The sequence below is a fragment of the Mauremys reevesii genome, linkage group 4, assembly GCF_016161935.1.
Source record: "Mauremys reevesii isolate NIE-2019 linkage group 4, ASM1616193v1, whole genome shotgun sequence".
Lineage (NCBI taxonomy): Eukaryota > Metazoa > Chordata > Testudines > Geoemydidae > Mauremys > Mauremys reevesii.
In genome coordinates, this window is record NC_052626.1 from 81,406,215 (window position 1) to 81,430,553 (window position 24,339).

At 46.7% G+C, this 24,339-nt stretch overlaps 1 long non-coding RNA gene across 1 annotated transcript in view; it reads right to left on the reverse strand.

Moving 5' to 3' along the window:
- Positions 1–2,318: 2,318 nt before the first annotated feature.
- LOC120404959 overlaps positions 2,319–24,339 on the reverse strand; it is a 28,987-nt gene continuing 6,966 nt past the window's right edge. Inside the window, exons 2-3 of the long non-coding RNA XR_005598283.1 lie at positions 4,151–4,239; positions 2,319–2,489 (exon numbers count right to left, since the gene is read on the reverse strand). This is a non-coding gene — a long non-coding RNA (uncharacterized LOC120404959). The remainder of the gene's footprint in view (positions 2,490–4,150; positions 4,240–24,339) is intronic.

A 24,339-nucleotide genomic window follows, 5' to 3' on the forward strand; every position in this document is an offset into this window, starting at 1 on the left:
GCTTAGCCTGCTTATGCCTAGCACTGGCTCTAGGCACAGAGCTAGTATCTGGTAAGGAAAGCTGTTACAAAGTGTTATTTAGGTAGATTAGGGTTTGTTATTGCGGGGTGGGGGAGCCTACTGAATTTTTTCTGTCTTCTTTGGGTCTGAGCCTGTGGTCCTTATTTAGCTAAAATCCCAGTGAAGCCAATGGAGTCTGGCTTAACAAATAATAATAACAGTAATACCTAGCTCTTATATAGTACTTATTGTCAGTAGAGCTCAAAGCACTTTACAAAGGAGGCCAGTATAATTATTTTATGGATGGGGAAACTAAGGCATGGAGCGGTGAAGTGACTTTCCCAAGGTCGCCCAGCAGGCCAGTGGCAGGGCCACAAAGGCTACAGGATCTGGTCTTTTTTATTCCTTTCCAATTCAAGCAGGAAAGATTTTAATTTTGGAGTCTGCTGTCATCTGTCCTCCTAATCAGTATTCCCTTAGCTATTGACCCTGTATCAGTTTACTCTGACCCATCCTGGACCTGTTTCCTAACCCTTATCAAACACAGCTAACCATTTTTGTTTCTTATAGTGTCCATTTTTTTATTTACCAGGCCTCTGCTCTTCCTGAATTTAGTGCTGTTATCTTGGAAGAGGATTTTCCTTCTCAGTTGCCATAACAAACAAAGGATCCACTTGCAATCTGCCTTGGGTTATTACAGATATTAAGTTCATTTGGATCTTTATTGCTTATGACTTGCTTTGAACAAGGATATGTTCGTGGGAGGTAAGGCTAGCAAATTAGAAGGGAAACTATTTATTCTGAACCAATTTATTCTGGTGAAACTAACCAAGGAGGAGTGGGGATGTTTGGAGAAGTGAGAATTTTACTTCTGGCCAAGAGGATGGTGCAACTGTGAAAGGAGGAAAGCCAGTGACATGGACAGCTGAGCTGCACAATATTTTAACTGTTCTGTTGAAATGTGTCTGCTTATTAGTAATAACCCACTGTGTTTACTATTACTATCACTAATTATTGTTTCCTCTCAAAGGGAACTGGATGAGAGAAGTTAAAGTGTTTTGTGGTTTGTTTTGTTAGTCCCCATTAGTGTGGAGACATCAGAATACATGGCAACAGTAGAAAATGAGGAGCATTCCCTGGTCCAGCTACTGCACACTACTACTGAAATATTGCTTACTTTCTCACTTTTACCATATAATTATAAAATACATTGATTGGAATATAAATATTGTGCTTACATTTCTGTGTATAGTACATAGAGCAGTATAAACAAGTCCTTGTATGAAATTTTAGTTTTTACTGACTTTTCTAATGTTTTTTATGTAGCCTGTTGTAAAACTAGTCAAATATCTAGATGAGCTGATGTACCCCCTGGAAGACCTCCTCGTACCCCCAGGGGTATGTGTACCTCTGTTTGAGAACCACTGTCCTAGACAAGGATGAGTTTTTCTGTGCTCCCTAGCACTAAGCCAGTGGTGGCTGAAAGGAGCTTTATTGAGCCAGAAAGTGGTTGTGGGGGTTTGAGACTCTTCAGGAGGCACTTCAGTTGGGAAAGAATGAGAGGCAGCTGAGCCTAGTTAGACTTGGAATCTTGAAAAGAATCTGAGCTAATTGGAGGCATTACTGGGCAGAATCTAAAGTAGGGAGTGCTACAGGGGACTAGCTAACTGGGTTTATGTTCACATTTAGTTCTTTTTATAGATTTAAGTCTCATAAATAGAATGTGGCTAGAGGCTGCGACAGCTCTGAGGTTTTATGTGTTGTTTTGTTTTACATGATTCCTGTAAAAAACAAACCTGAAAGCTCAGCGGTTTCATTTCTGTTTCAATGACCCTCCACTCAACTTTCTCTCCAGCCAGTCAGACCCAGGCCCTGCCAAATCAAGGCCTGGTTCTCCTCCCACTTATACCAGTGTAATTCTGTTGGCTTCACTGGTGTCATTCCTGATTTACCGCAATGAATATGAAAGAAGAATCAGGCTCTGTGCCCTCTTCAGGAATCAGGAGAAGCTCTGAGAGTTTCAGGTTCATATCAAACACTGAAACCACAACCCTAATTTTCTCTTCCAAGACTTTAGCACTGATGGTTGATTATATTTGTTATGAGGAATGTTAAAAGGTATTTGTGTGACAATTAATATGATAAAGGTCCAGAGCTGTCACTACAGTAGTTTACTGAAATAATAATGATAAAAAATTTCTTACAGGAATTTTATTTTATTAATTTTTGTCACCATTCATTGCTGCCCATGTTTCATGCATATAGAACTGGAACTACTTTCCTGAACCTTGACATTTGGATTCAGATCTGACCTTTGTTGATAGTTGTATACAATGTACTTAAGGGAAGGTGCTGTGCTTTACAAGATCCTTCATGCTATTCCTGACCAGGATTCCATCAAGTTTACAGCTTCCTTATTGCTCCATGAATCCCCTCTGGACTCATATGGCAGTGGTGTTTTCATACAATTTCAAACTGCAGTCTTTGTGCTGAAACAAGGCATTACATTTGTCACTATCTCATCAATATCACTCATCTATCACATATATAACAAAATACATAGGGACAAACTTCTTCTTGGTGTAACTGTACTGATGTCAATGGAATTACACCAGATATTAATTTGGCCCATTATTTTTGCTCCCCCTGCAATGAGGAGATACTGTTTATGGTGCAGCCATGAGCTGTAGCAACTTTCTGTTTTTCATCATTCCTATTGATACCATGATGAGTTAATTGAGATTTCTTGGGTGAGTTTCTGTGATCAAAAAAGGTCCATTTTATGTCCAAATATTTCAGTCCCAGTGAAGTAGTTTTACTCTCTGCCTGATTGAAACATCTCAGAGTTTCAAGGCTTAGCAGAAAACCATAGGTGCTGGATCTAGGGGTGCTGCCATACTCCTGGCTTGAAGTAGTAATAACAAAATTACATGGTTTCTGCCTTCAGCACCTCCACTATAAAAATTGTTCCTGCACCAATGCAGAAAGCCCCAGAATCAGACCCAAAGTTTGACTTTATACCCCCATTTTGAAACCACCATAAATTCATGACACCCTGCTAAAGTCTTTATTCTGTAATCAAACCTGCATATGGAGGCTTTGACAAGTTGTCATCTGTAAATGGTCATGTTAAATGTAACCAGCTATATGATAAAGTTCTTATTGCCATAAGTGAAGATCCACATTGCTGGATACAGGGAGGTATTAGTATGCTAAGAGAGTAATTGGGCATCTTGACTGCCTTTTACTTGTATGTGCAAATATCCAACTCCCACCACCACCTCCAGGTGACTGTATCAGCAGGAGGGGTGACTGATTGAGGATGATCAAAAAAAGAATGAGGGAAATGAAAGAACGCTACAAGGTGCATTTTCTTGCCAATCTTATGCGCTTCCCTCCTACCGCATTAAAGATGAACAAATGGTTCATTTGTTGCTGAGATGCTGCACATCTGTGTCTGTGTCTAATCATAGTTAATTATAAAGAGCGGAGCCTCTGTAATATTCCCGGTCCCAGAGCTCCGGAGGGCCCATCGCTTTATTCTGTAGCTCTCATTGCCAACTTTTGTAGCTGCCTCTTTCTATTATCAAGCATCAAAAAGGTAGAGATTTTACAGGATCCCTGGCAAGTAATACAAAGTATCCCCACTTAATACTACAGCAATGACTAATCAGGGTCCCATGAGGAAAGCTTTGCAATAACTCTTGCAAGGGTAATGAGGACAGTTTTCACAGCTGTGACATTTTAAGCCAAGCAAAATGTAAGCAACCAGGTTTGTTCTTTCCTGGCAAAAGTGTTATGGCACAGCAGGTAAACTACCCACTAAAATGAAAAAGATTCTACATAGGAGATACATGGTACCAAGAATGACCATATGACTAGCTGTAATGTTTGTGTTGTTTTATCATAGCAGAGCTAATAGCTAAATTCTATTAATTGCTGAATGCTGTTTTGTTTGGCAAATACAGGAAGCAGTTTACATGGCTACGTGGTGCTCTGGTTCACAGTGCCTCTGAAATAGTATTATTGTAAGGGGATAATACTGATTAGGGACAGTTCCCTGTGGAAGGAGGGCCTTTTGATGATTGAGTCATTTCCTTTCTCTGCTCTACTTCAGTAAGATAGTGCTTCTCTCACCACAGACACACACCCTTTGTATCCATAGTGTCTCCCAGCAGGGAGTTCAAAGGCACACGCCCTGGCCTGGGCCCGAGATGGAGGTGCTTGAGTTTACGGCTCCTAGAAAATGCAATAAAGCAGTGATCAGTGGAAATATGTCACAAATCTGGGTGCTCCCCTGTCACTTTGTAGTTATCCTTTCACTGAAGGATCTCAAAGCACTTTTAACACTCCATTAAGTCACACAATATCCCCATGAGGCATTTAAGTCATATGTTGTTATAGTTTAAGGGATTTGCCCGAAGTTACACTGTGAGTCAGTGACAGAGCTGGGAACAGAATCCAGAAGTGAAATCCTAACCCCACTGAAGTCAATGGAAGCTTTTCCACCTCAGTGCAGCAAGGTTTTCACCCCAGGTGTCTTAAGTCCCAGTCCCTTTTCCAACTACTACATCACACTACTTTTTAATTTTGTATCTATCACTCTGTTAGAAAAGAAATCCTCTTTCCTAGAAAGATGTTTAAATGCTACGTTGACACTTTTTGGTTAAAAAAGTGAGAGTCAAAGAATCTGCTTTCTTAAAACAGAAATCCTGGACTAGTTAGTAGGACTTTGCTCCATCAAATACTATTGTTAGTCCCATGTTTCATACACCTATTGGGCTTGTTTCTGCTCTGCTAACTTGGTATATATCTGGAGTAACTCCACTGCAGTCAATGGAATAACACCAACTGGGGTAAGTGAGAGGAGAATCAGGCCAAGGGTTTTGCTCCAGTCTTTGAGTTCCAGAGTTATCCTGCCACTGATGCATTAACTCATGAATGCAGAATTTTTGTTAGCCTCTATACTGCTCCACGTCTGCCACTCAATACATTAGAACATTAGTCTTCACAGCCTAGAGAGTTCAGGAAGCTTTTGTGCAGATCAGGAGCAGTCAGCCTTGGTGTTCTTGTTTAATATTTTCTCAAGTGCTGATGACAGGTGCCAGTCCTGGAGAGTGAGGGTCCTACCTCATGCACAAGACACATACAGCCTAGGCAAGGCAGTGCCTCCCCACTGTACCTTATCCCTGGCCTGGCCAGACCACTTCCACAGGTGACAGAGTGGTTCATTCCTCAGACCATTAAGTCTTTGGTTTTGTTATGAGCAAGGGATGAGTTAATACCAGCTGTAATGGTGTGACATGGACACTTGCCATCAGTGAGGAACATGGAAACTGTCCATTGGAGAAAGACCATTATCTTGTTTCACACAGACCACTGAACACTCATTACATGGTGGCAACTTCTGGTCACTACCAATTTGGGGCTAATTCAGACTAGGGACCTAGAAGTGAAAGGTTACATATCCTATTACTGGAGATGGGCCCAAACCAAAACCCCAGCTTCTCTCCCCATGAAAAAAACTGGTGAAATTCAGCTCCAGATTGAGATGTTGCAGCTAGGTCCATCTCTATCCAGTCTCCAAACCTGAGCCAGAGAGGATGTTTTAATGAAACTGAAAGCCAAACCATTGATTAGCAAGAAAATGCTTCTATTATCACTTCTGAGCTAAAACAGGATTCTACAAAATGTTTTCCCTTTCGAGGTGCAGTAATTGTTTTACGATTAGACAGGAAGCTGTACCAGCATTATTGCTCTAAAGGAGCCAGTGTTATCAAAAAACAACACATCAGGGCCTGTCCTCACAGGAAGGGAATTGTGAGTAATCAACAGTGCTATAATCCAATTGGCTGCTGGTCCCTTTGTGCGGACAGTACAGTAGGCAGGAAAAAAAGAGTTTAGGGACTCTTGTATGCAACAAAAGTATTTGAGGAGTCCAAATTCCCCTCTGCTTCTCACTGGGGCTTTTCCAAGCATTTACAGTATTTCCTTAATCAGAAAGCACATAAAACCACCAGGGTGACTGTACAAGGCTTGTACAACTGTACAACACCATGAAGGGTAGTTTAGAAACTACATGCCTGACTCTCCCCTGGCCGCCCCATCACTGCAATGCTGCCCTACAGCCACAGAAGGGAATCACCCTACTGCAGGGGGAGCCTCAGGCAGCATAGTCATAGGCATCAGCTCCTATGTGCAGGGCCAGACTAACTCTCCTTTGGGTCCGGGGCTATTAGATTTTGTGGGGCCCCTGTATACAAGTCTTTTTCCTAATTTAAAACAAAATGATCAAAATTATGGCATAGAGGCTATTAACACTATACTGAACTTGCCTTTTAATTAACATAAAATTGTTCTGTGGTTACATTTCAGTCTTAAAATATGTAGAATATAGTTAAGTTAATTCAAGATAGTCTACTTCTTACCTTCGAACAGCTGTTATATTAGTTTCTTTCTGGAAGAGAGTTTGGGTGCAGGAGGGGGCTCCAGGCTGGAGCACAGTGTTGGGGTGCAGGAGAGGGTGAGGGGTGCGAGCTCTGGGAGGGAGTTTGGTGCAGGAGGGGATTCTGACCTGGGGCAGGGGGTTGGGGTGCAGGAGAGGAATGCAAGGTGCAGGCTCCTGCTGAGAGGTGTTTTCCACGTGCGGGGGGTGGGAGAGAGGAGGGAAGGGGGGAGGCTCTGGGCACCCAGCCACTCCACTCCAGAGGATGGCCCAAGCAACAGAAGGCTGTCATTCAAACAGTTTGATTTTTAGTGTGGCTACAATAAGCAATGTGGCCTTGTCCTTCCCTCTTCCCCACCCCACCTTGTCTGCCTTGTCTGCTATCTCTTTTTTTTTTAAAAATAAAGAAAGAATGCATGGTTTCAAATCAATAGTTACTTTATTTCAAAGGGGGAGGGTGGTTGGCTTACAGGGAATTAAAATCAACATAGGGGGCAGGTTTACATCAAGGAGAAACACACACAACTGTTACACTGAAGCCTGGCCAGTCATGAAACTGGTTTTCAAAGCCTCTCTGATGTGCAGCGCGCCTTGCTGTGCTCTTCTAATTGCCCTGGTGTCTGGCTGCTCAAAATCGGACGTCAGGCGATTTGCCTCAACCTCCCACCCCACTATAAACATCTCCCCCTTACTCTCACAGATATTATGGAGCACACAGCAAGCAGCAATAACAATGGGAATGTTGGTTGTGCTGAGGTCTGACCTAGTCAGCAAACAGTGCCAGCAAGCTTCTAAACATCCAAAGGCACATTCTACCACCATTTTGCACTTGCTCAGCCTATAGTTGAACTTCTCCTTACTACTGTCCAGGCTTCATGAGCCATGGGAGCAAGGGGTAGGCTGGGGTAGGTGTGACCACGTGATGCTGCTGGCTGGGAGAGCAGCCTGAGGCAGAAGCCTCCAGCTCACATGATATTCCAGGCAGGACTGAATCTCCATGAGACTAAACTTAAAGAAGAGAATGACCTGGAGTCTCTGGCTCTCATTCGGTGCTCTAGGAGGAGGATAGCCATATCTGTCCAGGTGCCTCTGATCAACTTCATCGAGGTCTGTCAGGAGCACCCAGGAGATGTACGACGGCTATCAGTCCTACTGCACGATCTGCTGTGAAGGCAAGGAGCTGCTGCTGTGTAGCAATGCAGTACCACATCTGCCAGCAGCACCCAGGAGATGTACGGTGACAGTGAGCTGAGTGGGCTCCATGCTTGCTGTGGTCTGGCATCTGCACGGGTAACCCAGGAAAAAAGGTGTGAAATGATTGTCTGCCATTGCTTTCACAGAGGGAGGGAGGAACGGAGGGGGGCCTGATGACATGTACCCAAACCACCCACGACAATGTTTTTGCCCCATCAGACATTGGGGGCTTAACCCAGAATTCCAATGGGCAGCAGAGACTGTGGGAACTGCGGGATAGCTACCCGCACTGCTCTGTAAGTTGATGCTAGCCACGGTAGTGAGGATGCACTCCACTGACTTAATGCGCTTAGTGTGGACATACGCAATCGACTGTATAAATCAGTTTCTAAAAATCGACTTCTATAAAATCGACCTAATTTCATAGTGTAGACATACCCAAAGGCACTTACGCTGCAGTATCCATGCACCAGTGCCACATTTCTCCTTATGCTCTATCCCAACAGTTGAGATAATTTCAGATGCTCTTGCTAACGGTCCCTAGATCTGAACTTTGAGGAGTCAAAATCACAGCATTCCCTATGGCAGATAGCACAGCTTCCTGGGTGGTCTGACAAAGCCAGAGATCATTGCCTTCCAAGGCTCACTGCAAAGCCTATTTACTCAGGCTTTTACCTCCAGGGGCACTTTGAGAGACTGAGTCACTTTCATGTCTCGTTCTCCCTGAGTTGTTTGTTTCATCAGTGATGTCCTTAAATTGATGCCTCTGCTCAGAGGAGATGTAAGCCAAGAGGCTTTTAAGAACCAAAAGATAAATAAAAATATAATTTTGAATAAACAATGAGCCTGTGTCCTAATTTCCTTTTATTCTTTGATGGAGATGGATAAACAGTCTGAATTTCCAAGTGCATTAATGCCACTGTGACAGTTAATAGGAGACCTCACATCCAATACTACTGATGTGACCAAATCAATAGCTTTCAGTCCAGCATTTATTTCCTTGAACATATTTCTTGAGCCTCCCCTGAGATAGTGCTTGGGGTGTGCTATAGACTGCCGGGATCTGATTTGGATATGGATAGAGACCTTTTTAATATTTTTAATGAAGTAAATACTAATGGGAATTGTGTGATCATGGGAGACTTTAACTTCCCAGGTATAGACTGCAGGACAAGTGCTAGTAATAATAATAGGGCTCAGATTTTCCTAGATGCGATAGCTGATGGATTCCTTCACCAAGTAGTTGCTGAACCAACAAGAGGGGATGCCATTTTAGATTTGGTTTTGGTGAGTAATGAGGACCTCATAGAAGAAATAGTTGTAGGGGACAACCTTGGTTCGAGCGATCATGAGCTAATTCAGTTTAAACTAAATGGAAGGATAAACAAAAATAGATCTGTAAAAGCAGCAAAGAATCCTGTGGCACCTTATAGACTAACAGACGTTTTGCAGCATGAGCTTTCGTGGGTGAATACCCACTTCGTTGGATGCATCAGATAAGCAGCAGATAAGGCTGGAGCCCTGGTAGAGTGGGCAGTGAGGTGGCTCGACGGAACATGAGCCAAGTTGTAACAGGTGCAGATGCAAGATGTCACCTAGGATGAAATCCTCTGTGAGGAAACGGGTAGGCCCTTCATACGCTCTGCCACTGTGATGAAGAGTTGGGGGGTTCTGTGGAAGGGCTTTGTCCACTCGATATAAAAAGCGAGTGCTCTACAGACATCTAGGGAGTGCAGTTGTTGCTCTCTGCACGATGAATGTGGCTTCGGGAAGAAGACCGGAAGGAAGATCTCCTGGTTAACATGGAAGGCCGATACCACTTTGGGGAGAAAGGCCGGGTGTGGTCGCAACTGCACCTTGTCCATGTGGAACACAGTATATGGAGGGTCCGCCGTGAGAGCCCGAAGCTCAGAAACTCGTCTTGCTGATGTGATGGCCACGAGGAAGGCGGTTTTCCAGGACAGGTAGAGAAGTGAGCAAGTTGCTAATGGCTCAAATGGGGCCGACATAAGTCTGGTAAGAACCAGGTTGAGGTCCCGGGGCGGGGCAGGGCGGCATACCTGGGGGTATAGGCGCTCCAAGCCCTTGAGGAATCTAGATACCATAGGATGTGAAAACACCGAGCGGCCATTCTCCCCTGGGTGGAAGGTAGAGATGGCCACCAAGTGCACCCTCAAAGATGATACCGCTAGGCCCTGTTGCTTAAGAAACCAGAGGTAGTCCAAGATGGTGGGGATGGAGACCTCGGCAGGAAGAACGTTGTGCTCTCCACACCAGCATGTGAAACACTTCCACTTGGCCAGATATGTTGCTCTAGTGGAAGGTTTTCTGCTACCTAAGAGTATTTGTTGCACTGGGACAGAGCAACGCAACTCAGGCTGGGTCAACCACTCAGGACCCATGCCGTGAGATGGAGGGACTGTAGGTCTGGGTGACGCAGTTTGCCGTGGTCCTGAGTTATCAGGTCCAGGTGAAGAGGTAGTGGGATAGGGTCGGCTATTGACAGGTCTAGCAACATGGTGTACCAGTGCTGCCTGGGCCACGCTGGAGCGATCATGATCAAGTGGGCTCTGTCCCTGCGTATTTTCAGCAGGACCTTGTGGACGAGTGGGAACGGTGGAAAAGCGTATAGCAGGGGAGTCGTCCACGGTATCGGGAAAGCGTCCGCTATGGAACCCTGTGAGAGGCCTTGAAAGGAACAGAACATCTGGCATTTCTTGTTCTCGCGGGACAAGAAGAGGTCTACACGGGGAAATCCCCACTTCCGGAAGACCGAAAGAATAATGTCTGGGCGAAGCGACCACTCGTGAGAAAGGAAGAATCTGCTGAGGCGATCCGCCAGAGTGTTCCGAACCCCCGGGAGAAAGGACGCTATGAGGTCTATGGAGTGGGCTATACAAAAGTCCCAGAGTCGTAAGGCCTCCTGACAAAGGGTCGAGGACCTTGTTCTGCCCTGTTTGTTTATATAGTAGATGGCTGTTGTGTGGTCGGTGAATATTGACACACAACGGCCTTGCAAGTGCTGATGGAACGCCTGGCAAGCAAGGCGGACTGCTTTCAGCTCCCGGACATTTATGTGCAAGGTCAGTTTCTGAGATGACCAAAGGCCTTGAGTGCGTAGATGCCCGAGGTGAGCACCCCAACCGAGAGATGATGCGTCCGTCGTCAGGGATGCAGAGGGCTGGGGCAGATGGAACGGCAGCCCTGCACACACCAGGGAGGGGTCAGCCACCATTCGAAGGAGCCTAAGATGCTCGGGGGAATGGTGACGATCATGTCTATGGCATCCCTGCCTGGTCGGTACACTGAGTTGAGCCACAATTGGAGGGGACGGAGGCATAGTCTGGTGTATTTCGTCACAAACGTGCAGGCCGCCATGTGACCCAGGAGACCGAGGCAAGTGCGAACCGAAGTCAACGGAACAGCTTGCAGACTGTGGATGATGGCCACCATTGTGTGGAACCGGGGCAGCGGTAAGCAGGCTCTGGCGAGGTTGGAGTCCAGGGTGGTGCCAATGAAGTCTATCCTCTGAGTGGGAATCAGAGTGGATTTTTCTGCATTGATCATTAGGCCTAGATGTAGGAAAGGTCCTTGACAATGCCGACGTGATGGATCACTTGTGCCTTGGAGGTCCCTCGGATGAGCCAGTCATCTAGATATGGAAAACGTGTATCCGATGGCGGCGGAGGTGGGCGGCGACTACAGCCATGCATTTCGTAAATACTCTTGGGGCTGTAGAGAGTCCAAACGGTAGGACCGCGAACTGAAAATGTTGGCGGTTGATTATGAACCAGAGGAACCTCCTGTGAGATGGGTAGATGGCTATGTGAAAATACGCATCTTTCATGTCGAGGGCGGCATACCAGTCTCCGGGATCCAGGGATGGGATGATGGTCCCCAGGGATACCATACGGAACTTCAACTTTATCATGTATCTGTTGAGTTCCCGCAGATCCAGGATGGGTCTAAGACCTCCCTTTGCCTTGGGGATTAGGAAGTAGTGGGAGTAAAACCCCGTGCCCCATTCATGTTCCGGTACCCCCTCTATGGCTCCTTTGGCAAGGAGCGTCTGCATCTCCTGGAGGAGGAGTTGCTCGTGAGAGGGGTCCCTGAAGAGGGACGAGGAAGGAGGGTGGAAGGAGGGGCGTGAAATAAATTGGAGGTGGTACCCAAATTCCAGCGTGCGTAAGACCCAGTGATCTGACGTTAGCCGGGACCACGCAGGGAGGAAAAGGGAGAGGCAGTTGAAGAAAGGAGGGATCGGATCCTGTGACAATACTGGTACGACGCCCTTGGGCGCACCTTCAAAAGGAGGGTTTTGGCCCTGTGGAAGGTTTGGAGGAACCTTGGTTCTGGCCCCCTTGGTTGCCTGACTGCCTCCAGCGACCGGTTCTACCCGCCGTCTAGCAAAGTCCTGTCTCTGTCTGGGCTGAGGGTAAGAGCGGTGTGGCTGGGGGCGGAAGGGCCTGCACTGAGTCACTGGCGTGTGCATGCCTAGTGAGCGCATAATGACCCTGTTATCTTTTAGGCTTTGCAGCCTAGGGTCTGTCTTATCAGAGAATGGGCCTTGCCCTTCAAAGGGAAGGTCCTGGATTGTATGTTGGAGCTCCAGGGGGAGGCCTGAGACTTGCAGCCATGAGATACGCCTCATAGTAACCCCAGAGGCTAGGGTCCTGGCCGCTGAGTCCGCAGTGTCCAGGGAAGCCTGGAGGGAAGTTCTAGCGACCTTTTTTCCCTCGTCCAGGATGGCCGCAAATTCCTGTCGGGAGTCCTGCGGGAGCAACTCCTTGAATTTGTCCGCCGCCGCCCAGGTATTATAGTTATAGCGGCTAAGGAGGGCTTGTTGATTAGCCCCTGCAGAATAGACTTTGCGCCCCAGCAAGTCCATGCGCCTCGCGTCTTTTGACTTCGGGGCTGGAGCCTGCTGGCCATGGCGCTCTCTCTTGTTGACCGACTGGACAACGAGGGAGCAAGGAGGGGGATGGACGTATAAGTATTCATAGCCCTTGGAGGGCACCATATATTTACGTTCCACTCCATGGGCAGCAGGTGGGACAGAGGCTGGAGACTGCCAGATCGTGTTGGCATTGGCCTGGATCGTCCGTATAAAGGGGAGGGCCACTCTCATGGGGGCATCAGATGATAAGATGTCCACCACCGGGTCATCTACCTCCGGGACCTCCTCGACTTGCAAGTTCATATTCTGTGCCACACACAGGAGGAGGTCCTGGTGGGCCCTCAGGTCGATTGGTAGAGGGCCTACAGACGACGTTCCGGCTACCACCTCGTCAGGGGAGGAGGATGAGGAGAGACCTGGGACAAGCAGGTCAGTCAAGGGCTCTTCATGTTGGACAGCCTCTGTCTCCCTTGGGATCTGGGAGTCCTGAGGCTGGACCGACATTTCCTCTGAAGCAGAAGGAGGAGGGTGGCTTATCGTGGCTTCCGGCACCCGGTGTTCTGATGTGGCAGAGCGCGATGGACCTGGATGCGCACCTTGGGCCTGATGATACGCCCAAGGTGTCCAGAATGCCCACTGTTGAGGTCCGTGATCCTGAGCCTGGGGCTCGTGGAATATTGCGGCGGGCACATCGGCGTCTTTGTCTTGGGCATACGCACTGTCCGCCTGCGAAGACACGGACGGGTGCCGGGACGGCCAGGGAGGAGCTGAAAGACCCTGGTACGAGCCCCTTTCTCTCGCCATTGGTGATCTCCTCAGCACCGGGGAACGGTACCTGGATTCATACCGGTGCCGAGAGCGAGACCGGGACCTGCGACCGGCGTGGTGCTGGGAGGTCAACCTGGATCTCGAAGGGCTGCGGCAGGAACGGCTGCGAGAGTCACAGTGCCGGGAGCGGTGCCAAGAGCTGGAGCGGTACCGAGAGTACCGGGCCGGAGGTCGAGATGTCGATCTATGCCGCGAGTACGACCGGTACCGAATGGGCGAGTGGTGCCGGGACTGCGAGCGGCGTCGGGACCGTGATCGTCGATGAGACCGCGAACGGCGCCGGGACCTGGATTGTGATCGGTGGCCTCATTATGGCTGGCTTGCCTCTGGAGTGTAATACCCACACCGGCGATGCTGGGGGTTGAGGCAGGACAGACTCAGTCATGGCTATAAGGTCCCTGGCTGTGGAGAATGTCTCCGGTGTAGAGGGGACCGTAAGCTCAACCACAGGCCGCAGCGGGGAGCTCTCAGGGACCGGACTCAATGGCCCCCGCGGGACCGGAGTGAACGGTACTGCAGCAGTCGGTGCCGCAGCAGGTGCAGGTGCCAGGCAGTCCGAACGGGGCTGCGTCTGTGGTGCTGAGGGCACAGAGGTAGAGGACTTCGACCTCTTCTGCTTCGGGGAGAGAGATCGGTGCCGAGCAGAAGCCTGCGCCAGAGATGGCCGGTGCCACAGTGTTTTGGTGGTGCCAGCACGGTCCGGTGCCGGAGGAGCGCTGCTAGCAGTGTGCTCAGCGGTTGGTGCCGAGGACGGAGGGTTCAAAGCTGCCTCCATGAGGAGATTCTTTAGGTGAAAGTCTCTCTCTTTCTTTGTCCTCGGTTTAAATGCCTTGCAAATATGGCACTTATCTGTAATCTGCGATTCCCCGAGGCACTTTAGACAAGAGTCGTGGGGATCGCTTGTGGGCATCGGCTTATGACAGGCCGAGCATGGTTTGAACCCCGATGAACCGGGCATGGGCCCCGGCACCGGGCGCAGGGAAGGGGCTAATGCTGAAACCCCGCTGAACTATATACACTAACTATTTAAGAACTATTAAACTAACTATAACTATATATAAAACCAACTATATACAACAAAGATAGCGAAGAAATAAGGAGTAGCTAGGGAAGTGGAGGACAGCTAAGCTGCGCTCCACTGTTCCAATGACCAACACGGGCAGTAAGAAGGAACTGAGGAGCGGTCAGGTCGGCAGGGTTATATATCCGGCGCCATGGCGGCGCCACTTCAGGGGGCGACCCAGCCGATCCACCAGGGGTTGCTAGGGTAAAAATCTTCCGACGAACGTGCACGCAGCGCGCGCACACCTAACTGGAATGGATATGAGCAAGCACTCGAAGAACAACTTGGGGATCTAAAGGTGGAGGAAGCCTGGAATTACTTCGTCAAAGTTGCAGAAACTATCAGAAGCCTGCATCCCAAGAAAGGGGAAAAAATTCATAGGCAGGAACTGTAGACCAAGCTGGATGAGCAAGTATCTCAGAGAGGTGATTAAGAAAAAGCAGAAAGCCTACAAGGAGTGGAAGATGGGAGGGATTAGCAAGGAAAGCTACCTTACTGAGGTCAGAACATGGAGGGATAAAGTTAGAAAGACCAAAAGCCATGTAGAGTTTTCCCTTGCAAAGGGAATTAAAACCAATAGTAAAAGGTTCTATAGCCATATAAATAAGAAGAAAACAAAGAAAGAAGAAGTGGGACCGCTAAACACTGAGGATGGAGTGGAGGTTAAGGATAATCTAGGCATGGCCCAATATCTAAACAAATACTTTGCCTCAGTCTTTAATGAGGCTAATGAGGAGCTTAGGGATAATGGTAGGATGACAAATAGGAATGAGGATATGGAGGTAGATATTACCACATCTGAGGTAGAAGCCAAACTCGAACAGCTTAATGGGACAAAATCAGGGGGCCCAGATAATCTTCATCCAAGAATATTAAAGGAACTGGCACATGAAATTGCAAGCCCATTAGCAAGAATTTTTAATGAATCTGTAAACTCAGGGGTTGTACCGTATGACTGGAGAATTGCTAACATAGTTCCTATCTTTAAGAAAGGGGAAAAAAGTGATCTGGGCAACTACAGGCCTGTCAGTTTAACTCCATTGACTTCAAAGCGTATGATCATATACAGCCCACAAACGTATGACTTTCTATATATGAAACATCCCCGTTCAGTGGGCCAGCACATATGCCACTTAAGCAGTCAAATTAAGTCATGCTTTGCTGGCCCTCTTGCAAGGCCAAAAAGTTTGCCCACCATTAGAGTATGACATTGAATACTTAGGGCCTGATTTTTAGAGGTACTAAGTACCCTTGCTCCCATTGACTACAATGGGAACTAGTATTCTCACCACTACTCACATCTCAGTCAATAATATCCTGGTTAATTATGGCCTAGTTAAAATAATGATACAGATTCTCCCACTGAAGTGCAAGGAGACGGACATCAATGGAAATTGCACCAGAGGCCTGAAAACTGAACTCTGTGGTGACCACTTTAACATTTCCTGGAGTATTTTCAAATGACTCTGTTTTGCTTCTGCCTTAACTCCCCTCCCCCTCCCCCAGCACTTCAAATTTCTCCAGTGATTAGAGCCTAGGCCCACGATTTCTGCTTCCAGCAAATTTGATCTATGAGCATGTTTTTCCCAATTGTTCTCCGCACTCTAAACCAAGGGCAAGTCAAAACAGACTGCACACCCACCAGAGGCTTTTGTTTTTATAACTCTCCCTGGGCAGGTCACGCCCAATTCATTTTTCTTTTTGAAAGTCTCAACACAAAACAGGACATACCTTATAATTAAAACATACACATGCACAACACTGTGCAAGGCAGAAATAGGCAGCAGGCAGATCTTATTTACAAAAAATACAACCCTGTACAAGTCTGGACACAGACAGCATCCAGACTATATGTATATATATGTGTACCTAACTTAATGTTTGCTGCTTGATAATGGGTTACATAATATAAATGTTATTTATTCTCTGTGTTCATTCAGTCATTATTGCTTATTACAAACTCTGTATAGCACCTTCACCAGAGTATGTTGTCTTGTAGTAGCTTTCACAGTTTGGTTTAATTGTACTTCAGAAATAAGCAAAGAAAACATTAAAACAGACAACAGGAAGGAATGATACTTTATTTGCTATTTTTTATGTATGTGCATGAATTCAGGACCCTGGAGTGAAAAGCCGGGATTCCCATTGTACTAGTGCTGAAGCAGGATGGCATGATACGTTTCTGAACTGATTTCTGCAAGATCAATGAGATATCAAAATTTGATAACTACCCAATGCTAAGGGTGGATGAACTATTAGAACAATTGGAAGTGGCTTGATATATATTCATCTTAGGCTTCTTGAAAGGTTACTGGCAAATACAATTGATGCCAGAATCCTAACAGAAGATGGCTTTGTCCATGCCTTTCTGCTTGTATAAATTCCAGTTCACACCTCTTGATCTCTATGGGGCAGTGGCAACTTTACAGAGGCTATTGTACTGGATACAGCCACATGGGCAGCAGGCAGCTGCCTACTGGGATGACCTTGACTGTAGACAATGATATTGGGACAGCCACATAAAGACCCCGTAGCAGTGCTCCAGGCCTCACAGATGCCTGCCTAATGGCTAATCAGGCAAAATGTAAAATAGGGAACCACAAAGTCACCTTTGGGCTACACCATGGGAGGAGGCTGTCTGCAGCCACTAGTCAACCAGGTCCAAGCATTGACAGACTGTCCAGTGCCCACGATCAAGAAATAAGTCTGGCACTATACTATTGGCGCTTCATGCCAGGATTAGCCACGCTTGCAGCCCCCCTCACAGACCTTGTAAAAAATGGATGGCCTAGGAAGGCCCAGTGATCAGAGGCCTGCAACAGGATATATAAACCTCACACTAGCATGGAAGGGGTTAAGGAGCAGATTTGGACTACAGTGGCCATACCCCCCCACATCTGCAAATCAAGCCAGGACTGGAGGAGGAATTAAAAAGAGGGAACTCCACTCAGATGGTGCCAACCCTGGGAAAAGAACAGACTGCTGAGCTTCTCCAGCCCTGGAGAGAGGCCTGGCAGCCTGCAGAGCCCTGCCCTTGCAGAAGGAGGATGAAGAGCCCCTGAGTTGAAGAGGAAAATAACTGAGGCTTGCACTAGAGCCCAGTGCACTCTGAAATGGACACTGACACTTCCAGGGCCCCTCTGAAGTAAGAGAGGCCAATATCCTGGAGGAAGCTGCTTACAGGCTTGTCTTTACCTTTCTTTTGCTTAACTCCTTTTGCTGACTACAGGCTGTTTGGTGGCATCAGAGGGTACACAGAGAGGGGACTAGCCAGTCAAGAGGCCCCAGCCGGAAGGTAAGCATCCACCCGCTAAAAAGACACCCCGCAGTGCCCGCTGTGGTGTGGGTAGAGTAATTGGACCCATGTGGGTGCACTCCCCACCTTGCCTATAGGGGGTGCCCTACAATGGACAGATTTGTGACAGTGCCCTTCTGCATCCTTCCCCATTCTGCATGCCCTGCGATGGTTACTAAAACCACAATGTAGCCCTACATGGGCAACTCCCATTGAAGTGCAGGAATTCAGATGTCAATGGAAATTGCACCCAGGCATGAGAGGCCTATAAAGTGAACTCTGTGGTGACCACTTTAACATTTCCTGGAGTATTTTCAAATGACTCTGTTTTCCTTCTGCCATAACTTTCCCTCCAAGCATTTCAAATTTCTCCAGTGATTAGAGCCTAGGCCCACGATTTCTGCTTCCAGCAAATTTGATCTATGAGCATGTTTTTCCCAATTGTTCTCCGCACTCTAAACCAAGGGCAAGTCAAAACAGACTGCACACCCACCAGAGGTTTTTGTTTTTATAACTCTCACTGGGCAGGTCACACCCAATTCATTTTTCTTTTTGAAAGTCTCAAAACAAAACAGGACGTACCTAATAATTAAAACATACACATGCACAACACTGTGCAAGGCAGAAATAGGCAGCAGGCAGATCCTATTTACAAAAAATACAACCCTGTGCAAGTCTGGACACAGCATTCCAGAATGTGTGTATATATGTGTGTATCTAACTTAATGTTTGCTGCTTGATAATGGGTTACATACTGTAAGTGTTATTTATTCTGTGCTTATTCATTCATTATTACTTATTACTGACTGTATAGCACCCTTACCAGAGCATGTCATCCTGTAGTAGCTTTCACAGTTTGGTTTAATTATACTTCAACAACCAAAGAAAATATTAAAATAGGAGAATGGGGAGAAGTCATACATAAAATACAATAAATAAAGCATGTGTATGAATACACATGCTAGCACTAGCACTAGAAAAGGTTCAGAAAAGGGCAACTAAAATGATTAGGGGTTTGGAGAGGGTCCCATACGAGGAAAGATTAAAGAGGCTAGGACTCTTCAGCTTGGAAAAGAGAAGACTAAGGGGGGATATGATAGAGGTATATAAAATCATGAGTGATGTTGAGAAAGTGGATAAGGAAAAGTTATTTACTTATTCCCATAATACAAGAACTAGGGGTCACCAAATGAAATTAATAGGCAGCAGGTTTAAAACAAATAAAAGGAAGTTCTTCTTCACGCAGTGCACAGTCAACTTGTGGAACTCCTTACCTGAGGAGGTTGTGAAGGCTAGGACTATAACAATGTTTAAAAGGGAACTGGATAAATTCATGGTGGCTAAGTCCATAAATGGCTATTAGCTAGGATGGGTAAGAATGGTGTCCCTAGCCTCTGTTCGTCAGAGGATGGAGATGGATGGCAGGAGAGAGATCACTTGATCATTGCCTGTTACGTTCACTCCCTGTGGGGCACCTGGCATTGGCCACTGTTGGTAGACAGATACTGGGCTAGATGGACCTTTGGTCTGACCCAGTACGGCCGTTCTTATGTTCTTACGTTAATACAGGACCCAGGAGTGAGAGAATTCCACAATGCATGTTGTTATTATGTCATAAGAAGAGCATATTAACATCATGGCAAAAAGCAATGATATTTATCTGGCCTCCTGGTTGCATCGGATGCATTATTTTGTTCCTAGGAAGGAGAGCCAACCATCATAGAAATAGCTAGGACATCCAGCTGAGCATTTGCCTGAATGAGCATCAAAAGGTGTGGGTCAGTGATTCAGAAGTGTATGTGCAGGTTTATTAAAGATATAGATTGTTATTATAGAAGCATGAGAGAATTTTAGCTTCTTCAATGTAAAACTGGTTTGAGGAAGCAGTGTTCTATCTGACTCTGAATCAGGATTTGAATTAATCTACATTTTGGACATGAGGTTGAATTAAAGTTTGGGTTCATATTACACAGCCAAAACCATGTGAGATTAATGCCCAAAATGTCAAAAATCCCTCAATATCTAGTGCTTTCAGACTTCCACCATCTTGAACTGTGATTAGCTGAGAGCAGCACAGCAGTTCTCCCCAGAGCAGTTGAACCAGATCCAAAAAGTACTGTAGATTTAATCTTTTCCAGTTTGGGATCCTACCCAGAATCTAAAGAATAGGAGTGAGTTTGGATCTACCACCCCCCTCCCCTTCTCCCAAACTCTGCATACTGAGAGTTTGCAGAATGCTCTCAACTCCCATTCACATCCCTAGGAGTTGAAGGCATATTGCAGGATCAGGTTTGTGACGGGTAAGCCTAGCTTTGTTATGATCAATTCTCCCAGTCATAATTATTTGGAGAAAATATTGTTCAGTGGCTGTGTAAACAATTTTAATTGGCTCAGGCGCCCAAAATGTGCTTTTTTTGTTTGGCTGCCAAGGCTGCTTTCTCACTCGCTAATTATGCTGCACTTTACCTTTCAGCAAAAACAGGAAATAAAGCATCCATTACTCAAATGACAACTTTTCAACAGGGCAACATTTCAACATCCGTTGTGTAATTTCCTGCCCAGAGTCAGTTAGGAGCTAAATGCCTTTAGAAACTTATAGCCTCTCTTGTAAGGGCCTGCTTGGCTCTCTTTGCTACTCAGTAAGAGAAGACAATGCTTGTTGTTCTAAAATCTGCTCTGAAAAGGTTTCCTGGCGGCCCTACCAACAGTTCCCCCAAACAGTTTGCATTACAGCAATAAATATTTTACTGATGATTTCTCCCAGTCTGACCATCCTACCTGGCCCCTTCAATAACTTGCATGTGTGGATCATCAGTCTCTAAGATGGGCAATCAGCAACTCCTCCCATAGCACTGGGAACATGAATGCTAACTACTGTTCCTCAAGGATTTCCCCTCACAACACTTACCCAATGAGGCCTGCTGTGAGGTATCAGCTGCCTGCAATGCATACCTCATGCACCCAGCAGACAGGGCCGGCTCCAGACCCCAGTGCGCCAAGCGCACGCTTGGGGTGGCGTGCTGCGGGAGGGCGGCAGGCAGCTCCGGTGGACCCTCCGCAGGCACGTCTGTTGGAGGTCCACCGGAGTCGCGGGACCGGCGACCGCCAGAGCGCCCCCCGCAGCATGCCGCCCTGCTTGGGGCGGCGCAATTCCTAGAGCCGCCCCTGCCAGCAGATTCCCCTAACTTTGTCCAGCAGCCAAAAAATAGATTGTCACACATTCTAGTGAGCTACAGTGGCCAGCTGATCATTTTAGGCCTATTCTGGTGAGGCAAGAGATGGAGGGAACGGAGTAGGAGTCAGGGAACTGACTTCTGACTGCAGTAGGAAGACCTGATCTATAAAAGAAGAGGGACCTGGAGTCTTTCTTCAGAAACTGTCCTTTTCTCAAATGCTAAATCACAGATACTTGCTCCAAAAATAACAGATGAGTTATGTGGCTGATGCAAGCCCTTTTTGTGTAGGCTGAGGGTGCACTGAATTTTATGTCCCCAGGACCACTATTTTCTGTAAGTGCCCCTAGTCTTGCATCTACAGTGCATTGTGGGTAGGAGACCTAAAGCAAATGGAATAATGTCATCATGATAAGAGAACTGATTGTTGAAACCATCAACCTCCACCACCCAAGATTCCATAAACTTTGTATTCCACTGGTTCACAGGCTCCCCTTGTCACTTTCTTCTGTATCCTGGCTTTCTGAGCATTCTGTTTGATAGCCAAATTTTCCCCAACATTAATTTGGTATTAATTTTAATGAAGTTTCCTTCCTCTTCCTTCATACACAGTATTGGGTCATATCACTTCTCCAACTAATAGTTGATAGCTTGAGTTTATAAATGCAGCGATGGAACATTCCCCAGTTAAGTATTCATCTGCTGTTAGTGTAGACATTCTGGAGATGGGATGAGGATAGGAAATGTGAACTACCATTGTGACCAACTGTACATTACAACATAAAATATATTCTAACTAGCTCATTTACCTCACTAGTTATGTTCAACCCAGTTCATTTTATTATCACAGGAAGCTCATGAGTGTGTTTACAGCTCAGTTAGGCATGTGACTTCTGATATAAAACAGGTACTTTCAAAATAAAGGATATGGACGTAATCTTTCCTCTGTAAATTCTCTTACACAAAACACTGTAGAATACAGATTTACGCAGGGTGCCTGAATGTTAGACCATAGGGCCTTATGGATAGATAACTTATTCTATTTGGGACACTCAATTGGGTTCAGGCTTGAGTGGTCACAGTGACCCAAGCTTCTTGCTGTAAATTCTCACACAGGGGCAATGTACAGGAATGGGATGGAGATATTTTCTTTTTTCTAATAGATTGAAAATACATATGGACTCCGAGCTATGCCACAAACAGCAGAGATGAGATGAGTCTGCTGAGTGTGGTTTTGTGAAAAGTTGTTGCTTGGGTTTTGCAAAACTCAACCCAGCAGTTGTTAGATCCATATTATCCAAATATTAACATTTGTGTGCGTGTAGGGAAGGGGGAGGAGGAGGGGAGATTTCAGATTATGGACCAGATCCTCAACACTTTTTTTCTGGGTTCTTCTGGTGAAAGGTGAGTATGAACTCCAGAGCATGGAGATTCCCTTCTGGTTCCCAAGATCGTTCATCCAGGCCATAACCCTCCTAGTCCACTGGTGATAGATACAGGAGGGTGTCGAGTTTGTATCTTCTGAGAAAAGGGGCTTTCCTTTCCTATTTCTCCCCTACCATTTCTAAAGTTTTCCTTTGAAGTGTTGCTGTATTCCCCTTGAGGTCACAAGAAGGTCAGGGAGTAAAGCAGATCTCAGGTTCGCTTAGAATCCATGATTCCTCGGACTTCATATTCTTCCTGACCCTGAACCTCTAAGGGAGTGGAGTGGCCAGGGAAGGGATTTGCTGTGTAGGACTTCGGGATGGAGAAATGAAAAACTGGGTGAACTTGCACATGGTAGGCTGAGGAGATGAAAAGTTCAATTCCTACAGAGTTTACAGAGTTCACATCAGAACCGGGAGGTGAATTGTGGGCCCCGATCAAACACTATTCCGGTTGGCAATTAATGGAGCCGAAAAACATGGTTTAGGAAAAGGCAGGCTTTTTCTTGAGTGGTGAGGAGAGAGTGAAAAGAAATAAAGCATGCCATCTTAGTGAAGAGATCAACTGCCACCATGATCTTAGGAGCAAGGTACTTCTACAATGAAGTCCAGTGAGATCACACACCAGGATTGAGGTGGAGTGTGTAGAGGCTGAAGTAGACTGAGTGGTTTAGCATGTAGGCACTTGCTCCAACAGCACAGTCACAGGAGCTGACATACTTTGCCATGTCAGTACTCACCCCTGGCCACCAGAAACATCATACCACCAAGTCCTGAGTTTTATAGCAGCCAAAATGCCAAGCCACTGGCATATCATGGCACATCCACAACACTTCAAGTTTGGGCTGACCTTCTTGTTACCTCAAGGGGAATACGGCAACGCTTCAAAGGAAAACTTTAGAAATGGTAGGGGAGAAATAGGAAAGGAAAACCTCTTTTCTCAGAAGATACAAACTCAACTCCCTCCTGTATCTATCACCAGTGGATTTAGCCTCTCTCTTTGTGTGGTGTAAATAAAATAAAGAGGAGACAAGGTGATTTGGCACAAACAAAGTTAAGTGTATTCAGGGTAAAGGTACAGAAAACTGGGAGGAATAGGGGAAAATGCAAACTTAATTAATACAATGAAACGGTGACTGGCTTTGGGAGCTTAAAGCTCAGGCTCATAAACCCTCCCTTGGAAACTGGAAAACAATAAATGATGCCCCATTACAGAAACCTTTTCCTACTGTTCAGGTGCAGTGGATACCACGTACAGGTGTGATGCCCAGGAACTTCCACACTCTGGCTGATTTAGAGCCTTTGAGGAGGAGCACTGGGGAGTCCAGACGACTGTTGGATTTCGTCACTGGAAAGGAGGCCCTCTGGGATGATGGACACCAGGAATGCAGGATGGCAGGAATGGTGGTGACAGGCCTCCTTTTCCTCAGTCTCACTGCGGGACTGATGGTATTCTTCACTCTTCAGCTCTGGACAGGGGCGGCTCCAGGCCCAGCACGCCATGCGCATGCCTGGGGCGGCAATCCACGGGGGACGCTCTGCCGGTCGCTGCGAGGGCGGCAGGCAGGTTGCCTTCGGCAGCATGCTTGCGGAGGGTCCGCTGGTCCCGCAGCTTCAGCGGACCTCCTGCAGGCTGCCACCAAATCCGCGGGACTGAGGACCTCCTGCAGGCAAGCCGCCGAAGGCAGCCTGCCTGCCGTGCTTGGGGTGGCAAAATACCTAGAGCCGCCCCTGGCTCTGGAGCACTGTGAAGACCCAACCGTGTACATACTGTCGCTGGGGTGGACAGCCCTGTGCAGGCACTGAACAAGTCCTTATATCACTTTTGTGGCGGGAAAAGTTCTGAGGAGATGGAACGCTGAGGGCTGGTTTTGGCGGGAAAAACTGGTTTTGACTGGTTTGAGCCTGTGTCTTGATGGTAAACAAGTCCACTCTCAGGGCAGGTCCATACTCACCGCGCGGGTCGATGCGGTGAGTTCGACTTCTCGGAGTTCGAACTATCGCGTCTAATCAAGACGCG